Raw genomic sequence first — 10,236 nt, forward strand, 5'->3', positions numbered from 1 at the left:
CATGTGTGTCTGTGTGTCTTCATGTATGTCTGCATGTATGTGTGTGTGTCTGTGTGTGTGTCTGCATTATGTCTTCATGTATGTCTGCATGTGTGTCTGTGTGTGTGTGTCTGTGTGTGTGGTGCATGTGGAGGGAGTGCATGTGCCTATGTGTGTGCAGGATCCCCAGGCTAACATCAGAGTTCTTCGTTGGCTGTTCTCCCCCTTATACACTGAGGCAAGGACTTCCCCATCACTGTTTTAACTAGTCGGGCTAGCCAGCTTGCTCTAAACATTCTGACTCCTCTTCCCAAGCACTGGGATTACAGGTAGGGCCTCCCCACCCCACCTGGCTTTTGTGTGGATTCAGAGGCTCTGAATTCTAATCCTCATGATGACACAGCAAGTGATTTACCTGCTTAGCTATTTCCCCTGTAACTCTCTGATCCCTCTTCCTACCCAGCATTCCTGCAACAATAACTCTTTTCTTTAGGACAGAATCTCCTGTATCCTGGCTTGGCCTTGAACTAGATGTACAGCCAACGATGATCTAGAATTTTTGATTCTCTTGCCTTCACCAACCTCAAGCTGGGAATACAAGACATGCTCCGCCATACCCAGTTTATTCAGTACTACGGATAAAACCCAGGAGCTTCTTGGATGCTAGGCAAATGCTTTCCCACGTGAGTTACATCCTGGCTCCATATGTGACAACAGTAAAAAAAGACGTTTATGTGCCTGGACCTGAGCAAATGACTGCCCTTCCTAGGTTCCAGAGACTCTGAAATGGGGATGCTACAGGACTCACAGTGGCCAATAAAACTACTGTGCTGTGAGTTCCCTTCTCTCCAAGTATTACCACAAGCCTGGGACACAAGGTGTCATTGTTTCTGGGGGTGAAGGGAGAGTGATTCCCCTGACCACTCCTAGCTGTGAGACCTTAGGGACCACATTGCCAGATTTGGTAAATAAAAATACACAGAATATAGTAAAATTAACTTTCAGATAAGCAAAGAATAATTTTCAATTACAGGAACATCTAAGATACTACCTGAGCATGCCTATCCAAATAAATAATCGTGTGTGTGTGTGTATGTGTGTGTGCATGCACGCACATGTGTGTGTGCATGTGAGTGTGTGTGTGTGCATGTGTGTGTGAGTGTTCATGTGTGGGAGGGAGCATTATATCCATGTGCATGTGTATGACTGGGCATGTAGAAGCCAGAGGCTTACCTCAGGTGTCATTCCTCGGGAGCCAGTTGACCTCGTTATTTGAAAGAGGGTCTCTCAAAGGAAATCTAGAATCCACTTATTGAGCTAGACTTGCTGGCCAAGGAGTCTCTGGGACCCCTCCTAGCTCCTCTTCTCCAGTGTTGAGATTACATGCCTGGTGTTTTATGTGGGTATAACTCAGGTTCTCAAACTTACATGCCAGGCACTTTACATGAATGTGTCATGCCCCAGCCCCCAAAGAACTACCTTCTAAATATATTTAATAACTAGCTCTAAAATATATATATGTCTTCATATAATACTTGATAACTACTTAAAAAATCTTTGAAATCAAATTTAAACGAGTGTCCTGTATTTTAACTGGTAATTTGAATTCCAGGCTGGTTGTTCAGCCTTTTTATATTTTTCTCTCAAAGACAAAACAAAGGGACAAACAACAGAAGAATGAAAATGGATTGAGAAGGTCAAGGAGGGAGCCCTGGTGGGGTAAAAGTGCTTGTCACGTAAGCTTGCTAACCTGTGTTTGAATTCCACAAGGCAGGTAAAAGGGTGAGGCAGTTTTCCCAGCATTCCAAGAGTGAGATGAAGAACAGAGTCAGGAAAACCCCAAGAAGCCCACAAGGCAGCTAGCCTAGGACACACGCGCAGCAGCGAGCAAAAGAGACTGTCTCAAAAGCAAGATTCCAACCTCCACATGAGTACCATAGAATATGCACACCCTCATATGTGCGCCCACATGCATGCATGCATGTACTCGTGTGTGTGCATGAACGTGCACACAATCAAACACAGATAAATATTTTCAAAATTATTAAATGTGAGAATTCAAGGACTAGGAAGACGGCTGGGTGGTAAAGTTCACCTACCGCTCTTGCAGAGGTCCCGAGGATGGGTCCCAGAATTCACATCAGACAGCTCACGACTACTTACAACTCAAGTTCTAAGAGGATCTGACATTCATAAGTACTTTAACTACATATGCTCAGGCCTCTCCCTCACATACATATACACAACGTTAAACAGTAAAAATAAATGCATTTTAAAAATAGGAATATCTAATGTTTCATGAATGTTCAGCAATTGAACGGTGCTCAGGACGGAGTACATGCTCTTGTGTGCTGCTTCTGATTTTAGTGCTATTAGAGCCTTGAGGTTTCTCCCTTCACGCTGGCCTCAGTTTCTTTCCCTCACACCATGTCCCTATCATCAAGGTCTGCAACTGAGCCACGCATGGGCACACACTTCCCCCAGTACTCCTTCCCTGTGGCTGTGACCTCCAGGAAGAAGCAAACTACTGTTAAAACATCCATGGGCCACACAGCTCAATGTTTCTGCCCAGAATAAGCATAAGGGCTCAATACCCATGACCTGGCCTTGGGGGATTTGCCAGACAGACAATGTTCCCAAACAAGTGATGATCGCCCTTTATAGATTGCCATGCACTTTGCTACTCACAAAAGCATACATTGTTGTTTTTACAATGCTGTACTTTTAAGAATGTGTAGCCATCACACAAGCCTGGGCTTGCCAGCAGCCATCATGGATTAGGGAGAGGTCCACAGGCCCCTCTCTTTCCCTGCTGAACTATTGGCAACAGACAGATTCTGGGGGAGAAACGGTCGTTGCCTTCAATTGTGTACCAAATGATGAGCCCGACAGGCTCCAGTAGATTGTTTTAAACCTGCAGCCATACACACAGTTGTTCCTGGTTAAAATCAGTGAGTCACAAAGCAAAAAAGGCATAAATGTGGAAAAAGGAGGGTGGGGTGCAGGGATGGGGAGACATAAGAAGGTGGGGAGTGAGGATAAACAAACACACTATATACATGTGAGAAATTATCAAGGGATAAATACAACCAACAACAACAATAATAGCAAAAACCACGGCAATGATGGAATTGGCAAACATACCCTCTGCTTTGCCGGGTTTTGCTTTTGTTTTTAAAGACACCAAGATCCATGGCAGATTCTCACACATACATACTGATATAACCTCAAACTTGGGGGAAAAGAATCCAGCCACAATTTAGGTGTTGGGAACACATTTTCAGAGAAAGACAGAGGACACCCTAGCACACAGACACAAACCCATCTGCACGGCTATATGCCAAGGAAACTGAGGAATTTGCCCATTCAGGCTGGCACCTATCCACAAATGCCAAAGACCTTACCAAGCATACATGGGTGTGGAGAGATACACATGGCATCTACAGAAGAACATTCTAGAATTCCCAGACACCTATCACCTATCAACCTCTTTCTGGTTGATTCTAATGCTGACCTCAGGTTCACTTGGGGTCCAATGGTACCCACCCCCATGAATGTGATGCTTCCTGCCCTCACCTAAGACTGGGCACAAATGCATACTTACTTGCTACAGATGCTCAAAACCTTTTCCAAGCACCCTTCTCATCCAGAAATCTTCATACATGCCCTGTGTGGAGCCCCAAACACCGTCTAAACTCCTCTATTGTTTCATACATAGCCTAACCCCCTTGGGGTCCCTCCAAAATCATCCCTGTAAGGTCCATCAGATCAAGTGACTAACTGGTTCCTCTGGCTCCCAACTGATGTGCCTAAAGTCTGGGAAGCCTCCTCCCATTTCCTCCTAGTCCATTACACTAATATGTCTCCAGGGCTTCTAGATCCTTCTTTGTAATGCCTGACTGTGTGTCCTGAAGAGTGTACCACAATGCCGTCCTCTGAGCCAACTTTTCTTCTCTTCTCTCCTGCTGGTGTCTAAAGACATCCAGAGACTTGGTTGCTGTGTGGCTCACAAACTCAATTCCCAGTCTGGATCCCTGCTTTACCCTGCACCAGGCTCTATAATCTGCCCTGTTCCCCAAAGCCAGCAGGTACATTCTAGGAAAAAGCAAAGATGCCTCTATCTGATCCCCTCCACAGCACAATAGCCATTCTGACGCCTCAGTCCTAGAATAGGACATTTTGACTGAATAGGACTGTGGGGCTGTCTTCTGGGCTTAGGTCAAAATTATCCAGGGTTTCACACTGATCACAGGCCACCAGGTAGCGGAGAAATGATTTGCCTGGTGCCACCTTGCCTTGAGTACCCACAAGTTTAGCGAATAGCCCTCCAGAGAGCATTACCCATGTGCTAGTGACCAAACTCATCGATCACACAGACTAAATCCTATATGCACAAACTATTACCCTTACCTACATATAAGCAAACACACATGAACATAAACGCACCCAATGGAATAGAATCAACTGCATACAAACCAGTGAGATGCAACTCACATACTATATACAAACCCAGACCATGTAAATTCCCACAGTTGAGTTGAGCCCCGACTCTTTCAATCATCCCAACACATTCCCCATGATACCATAGATATAAATACAACCTAAAATCTTCACAACCACCCTCTGCCAGGCATACTATGAACTCACAATCTGGGACCAGCTAGGAGGCTCAGCTGGTAAAGGTGATTGCTGCCAGGCCTTACAACCCGAGTTCCATGGCTGGGACCCACGCAGTAGGAGAAAACCAACTCTTGCGAGTTGTCCAAAGACCTACACACACATGCAAACACACAAAATAAATAAATTAATTAATTAAAAAATTCACACTCACAATGTTTTTACATTACATCTACATTAATATTCCCACAGAATGAGACACGTAGTCAGGCTCAACTACAGACACGTTATCCGACATACAAATGCAAGCTTACACAGTCAGATTTGGCCACATTGGCTCAGCCGGGCAGTTGGGTAAAACTCATATAACTACAGCTCAGATGTATTAAAACAAACAAACAAAAAACCCACAAAAAACAACAACAACAACAAAAAACAGATACGGTTACAAAGTAGAACACAAGCTCACGCACACCCACACAAGAGAATTTGAGTCTACAGTGTTCAAACAACTCAGCTCGCAGCAACTACAACCACACAGGCGAGACAAACTAAGCCACCCATAAATTGTGGAAGAACGCAGACACATTGCAGGGTCCAAACCCTCCAAATAGGAGTTACACAAATCTCCATAACGTGGCAGAAGTATCTGAGAGCTGTGCCACACTCTTCCCTCGCACACCCCCTGCCCAGACCACTGTCCTCTATAGAGCTGTGATAAGGTGGAGACCCACCCAGCATGCAGACACTCTGCCCTCTCAGTCCTCTGCCGAGTACTTGCCTCTCATCCTCGCGCTCGGTTATCTGGCAGCGCTCGCCTCCAGGCACCGCAGCCTGCGGTCACCCGGAGTGGAATGCCGCGGGTTGACTTTCAAACCCAAGTCCCCAGCTCGAGAGCACCGCCCACAGGACTACATGTCCCAGAAGTTCGCGCGCCGTCCAACCTGAGGCTTCCAGTGTATGAAGCTCCCAGCACCCTGACTCAGCGCGCTGGGCCCTGTGGGAAATGTAGTCTCCAGCAAGAGACGCGCGCTAAAAGCGCTCCTCAGATGCTCTCCCCCTCTGTGGCTCCACTTCAAGTGCTGTTGAGCTATTGCGTCTCCTGGTGGAAAATTTTCCTTCGGTAGCAAAATTTCTAAATTGATAGAGGCCGATGGTAGAAAAGGAAAAGATTTTTAAAACTATGTAATGACACACTGGGGAAAAGGGGTTTGGTTTGGGACAGGGTTTTACTATGTAGACCTCAACCTCAGGATCGATCCCCTTGCCCTAAACCTGCCAATAGCTGGGATTACTGGACTGAGTCACCAGCACTCTTCTGTTTCAACTTCTTTGCTTCTGGACCTACTTTACCATTAAGGTCACAGCATAAATTTGGGGCATATTTCTCAGCTGTTAGAAAGACTTCTCAGCTTCTACAAGTGGTATCCCCTCACTGCCGATCTGGGCTAAGCTTCCCATTATTGTACAGGGATTATAGGGTGTGGAGGATGTATGTCAGGGGGAGGAAAATGTGTCCACTATCCCTGCAGATAGGTCATTAATGCTTCTTTATATTCACACCCTCTGTTGTAGGGTATGCAATCTCTCTCCTGAAGGTGGAATACAAACTTGCTTATCCCAGGAAGTTTGCTTTAGCCAACAGAATGAAGTGGGTAGCACTGAGTCCAAGTGTCAACAGGTTGTTCACTGATTCTCCTGGTGTGGAGGTCTGAATGAAAATGGCCCCCATAGATTCACAAGAGTGGCACTATTAGGAAGTGTGGCCTCATGGGAGTAGGTGTGGCCTTGCTGAAGGAACAGCATCATTCTAGCCAGGCTTTGAGGTTTCAGAAGCTGAAGCCAGGCCTAGTGGCTCATAGTCTCTTCTTGGTGTCTGCAGATCCAGATATAGAACTCTCAGCTACCTCTCAGCACCATGTCTGCCTGCATGCTGCCATGTGTCCCACCGTAATGACAATGGACTAAACCTCTGAACTGGAAGCCAGCCTCAATGAAATGTTTTCCTTTATAAGAGTTGCCATGGTCATGGTGTCCCTTCACAGAAACCCTAACTAAGACAGGAGGTCAATCTGAGGACCCATAGCTGTGGAAGAAGAGAAAAGAGTTCCACAATTTGTCCTCTGACTTCCACAAGGACACACATCTATACACACAATAAACAAACAAACAAACAAACAAACAAATAAATCTCTCACTCTCATTGTGATGGTTAATATTGGCAACTTGACAATATCTAGAACTACCTGGAAGATGGCCTGCCCATCTGGATCAGGAGTGATTATCTTGATTATGTTAGCTTTGGTAAGACCCCTCATAGCTGTGAGTGGAACCATTCCCAGGTCAGGGCTTTCAGGACTGTATAAAAGGGAGAGAGTGAACTGCGTGCATTCATCACTCTCTGTATCCTTATTGTGGTGTTGATACAGCCAGCTGTTTCAGGATCCTGCTGCTTTGGATCCCCACCCCCATGCTCCCATGGTGCTCCCATGATGCTCCCATGGTGCTCCCATGATGCTTCCATGGTGCTCCCATGGTGCTCCTATAGTACTTGAATTTTGAGATAGAATAAACTCCTTCTCCCTTAAGTTGCTTTGGTCAGAGTATTTTATCACAGCAACAGGAAAAGGAATTAAGATTGAAATACTATATCTAGGAACTAAGTTAACTCACAGCCAGTCAGCACCAGGCATAAAAGCAGGCCTGGTTGGCCTGGTCAGTCAAATGTAAGCAGTATCACCTAACCAACCTTGAATATACCCCAGGGCTGTGAACAAGAAGCACTTGTGTGCCACTGGAAATTTTTGCTGTTGTTTTGAGACAGGGTCTCTCTGTGAAGTCCAGGCTGGCCTCAAATCCAGAGATGCACCTGCCTCTTGAGTGCTGAAATGAAAGGTGTATACACTACCATGCCCAGCTAGGGAGACATATGGTGTAATGTGTATAGGAGCCTGTGAAGGCTAGAAGATGGTGTTGAATCACCCGGAACTGGAGTTAGGTGGTTGTGAGTCATCCGTGCCTTCTTATCATGACTGTAGTTAACCACTACATGATATGTGAAGGCCAACAGTAAGCTCATGGTTATTAGTGTGAGGCTGGCATATGCTGAGGGGGGGAAGGATGTTGCAGAAGTCTCTGCTCCATTGAGGATGCCACGTTGCCCTCTCTGTAGTAAAAGTGCCTTTAATGTGACCAACCATTGTGACCCCAGATGTCTGCCTGGAGGCAGGCAGGGTACCAGTCTTGGCGTCTTTCTTGCTTTCTTTCTGGGTAGGAAAGTGGTTTGCTTGCTGTTCCTGCTAACATACTGTAATTGTTCTCCACTTTACAACACCCCCACACTTGAGTTAGTGTTAGTTTACATTCAACATTCAGTAATTCTTGGAAAGCTTGTTGTTTTTGGTCAGCTAGTGGATTATTCATGCACTGTGGTTTGGGATAAGAGTCTCTGGGGCTTGTGTGTTAAAGATGTGGTCCCCTGCCTGGTTCAGTTGTGAAGTGACAGAACCTTTAAGAAGAAGGGCCTGATTCCTAGTTCTTAAGTCACTATGGTATGCCCTTGAAGAGAATTGTGGGACTCTAGTTTCTTAGTCACACTTTTGCTTCCTCGTTTGCAGAGTAGTTTACTTTGCAAGTACACTCACTCCCATCCTTGGCCACCCTTGACAGCATCTCTAAGTGATGCAAGCACTTGATCTTGGGCAGAAATCTTATTTGTTTTTAATTGCCTCTGGCATTTCATTATGGCAATGGAAGGGTGGGCCTTTCAGTCAGACTCTAGTGAAAGATGGGGCACAAGGAACCAAGCTTCTCCAGGCCGTGTGGCCTTGTCTCTTCAATATCTCCAGCCCTTATCTATATGATCACTTACGGTGGTGGTTTGAATATGCTTGACTCATAGGAAGTGGCACTGTTTGGAGGTGTGGCCTTTATGGAATGGGTGTGGCCTTTTGGCGGAATTGGGTCACTGTGTAAGTGGGCTTTGAAGACTCCTATGTTCAAACTCTGCCCAATGTGGAATAAGACCCTCCTCCTGGTTGCCTTTGGATCAAGATGTAGGACTCTCAGCTCCTTCTCCACCGCCATGTCTGCCTGCATGCTGGTATGCTTCCCGCCATGATGATAATGGACTGCACTTCTGAAACTACAATCCAGCCCCAATTAAATTTTCTCCTTTATAAGGGTTGCCTTGGTGGAAATGGGGGGTGGAGGCAGGAGACAGTATCAAGTACTGGAGGGGACAGGAAAGAGGTACAGAGGGTTAGGAAATTGAATAAAAATATGTAGCAGTAGAGGATGGGGAACTGGGGATAGCCACTGGAGGGTCCCAGATGCCAGGGAAATGAGAGGCTCCTAGGACCCAATGGGGATGACTTTAGCCGAAATGCGCAGTGAAGGGGAGACAGAACCTGTAGAGACCACCTCCAATAGATAGGCATGGCCCCCAGTCAAGGGATGGAGCCACCCACCCATCTCAAAGTTTTTAACCCAGAAATGTTTCTGTCCAGAGGAAGAACAGGGACAAAAAATGGAGCAGAGACTAAGGAAGGGCCATCTGGGGACTGCCCCACCTGGGGATCCATCCTGTCTGCAGATACCAAACCGAACCTTGTTGCCGTTGCCAAGAGGCGAATGCTGACAGGAACCTGGTGTGGCTGTTCCTTGCTGGGGGCGGGGTGGTCAGCCAGCAACTGACCAGTGCAGAAGTGGATGCTTGGAGCCAACCATCAGACTGAGCTCAAGGACCCCGGTGGGGGAGCTGGCAGAAGGACTGGAGGAGTGGAGGGGGATTGCAACCCCACAGAAAGAACAACATAAGCTGGCCTGACCACCCAGTACTCCCAGGGACTAGACCACCAACCAAGGAGTGTACAGGGAGGGATGCATCGCTCTAAATTCATAGGTAGCAGAGGATGGCCTTGCCTGACATCAATGGGAGGGAAGGCACCTTGGTCCTGTGAAGGTTTGATGCCCCAGCGTAGGGAACTCTGGTGGTTGAACAGAAAAAATGGAGTGATTTGGCCGTCACTTTTACGTTATGGAATCAGAGGTGCAGCAGCCATGGATTCATATCATATTTCCACTGTGGTCTCCAACAGGGATCCAGTTAGCTACTGAGCTTAAAATAGCTGATCATTATTGTCAGGTTCCAAACCTTGGGACAAATGGCTGAGGTGCTTATTTAATATATTAAAGTAGATGCTGCCAGGTTCTCCCAGAATCCCTCAGTCTCTACCTGTCATAGGAACCTCCTGACTGGCATACCCCATTCCCCCAACCCTAAACTTCTTCAGCCCAGGTACCCTTGGTCTTCCTTTCTCCCTTCTCTCTTCCTCTCCCCCTCTCCCCACATGGCCCAGGGTCATGTTTACTCTTGACTCTCCCAAATGTCCCTGCCTCTGGCTATGCTCTCCCACACATCTGTAATAAGCTTTCTCTTCCACCATACCTAGGAGCAGACATCTCTCTCTTTCTTTCTTTCTTTCTTTCTTTCTTTCTTTCTTTCTTTCTTTTTTTCTTCCTTTCTTTTTTTCTTTCTTTCATTCTTCCTTTCTTTCCTTCCTTCCTTTTAGTTAATTTGGTGCCCAAATCCAGGACTGGTCATGTTCCAAGTTCCTTCTTTTTATATTTCTTTTTTTT

The sequence above is a fragment of the Grammomys surdaster genome, unplaced genomic scaffold, assembly GCF_004785775.1.
Source record: "Grammomys surdaster isolate TR1022 unplaced genomic scaffold, NIH_TR_1.0 355, whole genome shotgun sequence".
In the NCBI taxonomy this organism is placed as follows: Eukaryota; Metazoa; Chordata; class Mammalia; order Rodentia; family Muridae; genus Grammomys; species Grammomys surdaster.